The sequence below is a fragment of the Nematolebias whitei genome, chromosome 2, assembly GCF_014905685.2.
Source record: "Nematolebias whitei isolate Nwh7 chromosome 2, NemWhi1, whole genome shotgun sequence".
Taxonomy (NCBI): domain Eukaryota; kingdom Metazoa; phylum Chordata; class Actinopteri; order Cyprinodontiformes; family Rivulidae; genus Nematolebias; species Nematolebias whitei.
The window spans coordinates 54,353,280-54,355,001 of record NC_056499.1 but is presented as its reverse complement, the minus strand read 5'-3'; positions in this window follow the sequence as shown (position 1 = coordinate 54,355,001).

Here is a 1,722-nt window from a genome sequence, read left to right as displayed (position 1 = left end):
ACTCTGCATCAGGTCTCACTCTGCATCAGGCCTCACTCTGCATCAGGTCTCACTCTGCATCAGGTCTCACTCTGCTTCAGGCCTCACTCTGCTTCAGGCCTCACTCTGCATCAGGCCTCACTCTGCATCAGGTCTCACTCTGCATCAGGTCTCACTCTGCATCAGGCCTCACTCTGCATCAGGCCTCAGTCTGCTTCAGGCCTCAGTCTGCTTCAGGCCTCACTCTGCTTCAGGCCTCACTCTGCATCAGGCCTCACTCTGCATCAGGTCTCACTCTGCAACCACTGCTCATGCTCTCCACCTGTTCACCTCCATACTTAAGACCCCTCCAGTCACTCAGTGCCAGATTCTTGAACCTCATCAGTACTAGAAATCCAACGTACCTTGTCTTGTCTCTTGCCTCATTTTGAACCCTCGCTGGACCTACGGGCGGCTGTGGCTGGGTAGTTAAAGCAGACATCCTCCAATGTAAGAGTTGGGGGTTCTAATCCACCAGCAGTCACATGCCGAAGTGTCGCTGGGCAAGACACTGAACCACTCATAGCCTCTGATGTGTGTCTCATCTGTGTTTGAATGTGATAAAGCTCTGATTAGTCTCTTTAGAATGATTTGTTCAATTAGCTTTGTAGAGATGGAGTGCTGTATGAATGGGTAAATGAGGCACAGATTGTTGTGTAAAGAGCTTTGAGTGTCTTGATCAGATAGAAAGGTGCTATATAAGTACAGTCCATTCCATTTACCTCTACGATCTCCGTCTGCTCCGCTGCTGCAGTTCACTCTTCATGAGAGACGTCATCAGCTCCAGCGTGACAACAGCACCTGCTACTCCATCAAGACAGAAGGTTGGTGATGAGGTTATAAGTATCATTATATATGTTGTTTGTTGTTGTGGTTTCTCAGTTTTGTCTCCCCCCCCCCGCAGGTCTAGAGGCAGACTTCAACGATGTTGATTTGTGTTCTCTTTATACCTCTTTCTCTCTTTTATTCCTATCTCCTTCTTTACCTTTTTACCTTTCTCCCACTTTTCTTTGTTTTCTTTGTTTTTTATCATCCCCGTGTCCATCACACCAGAAACAAACCCAAGGCCAAAAAAAAAAAAAAAAGGCAGAAGGTTGGTGATGATCGTAGTACCCCTCCACCTCCTTATCCACGTTCACGAACACTTCTGTCTTGACAGATCGGACCCTGACCTTCACCAGAAGCTGTTTATTTCTCAGTAAACATTTTAAACCATCTGAGTTGGGTGTTGTGCTGATCCAAACCGGTTCTTGTCAAAGACCTTGTAGTATTTTCACAGCATGGCTTTAACTCAGCCATTTTTAAAGAGTTGAAATTTGGGGGCAGCGTAGCTGAGAACATTCTTAATCATATACTGAAACCAAGTCAAAAATCCAAGATGTCTGCCTTAGCTAAAAATGAAAAAATATGATGAGTCAGCCATTTTAAGAGCTACTCAGCTAAAATCTGGAGTAGTGGTAGCTGACAGTGAACACCAACACATGGTAATGTCCAATCAAGTTTTTAAATTGGCAGACCCTTGTCAAAGTTTCTCCAGGAACTTTCTAGTGGTGGTCTTACTCTAGTTACTCTAGAGTGCTCCTGCTGACATGGAAGATCTTTAGTTTCCTCAGCAGGTAAAGACGTTGGACCTTCTTATAAATTGAGTCAGTGTGCTGTTTGTGTCCATCTCTGTGAGAGACACGTTTGTGTCCATCTCTGTGA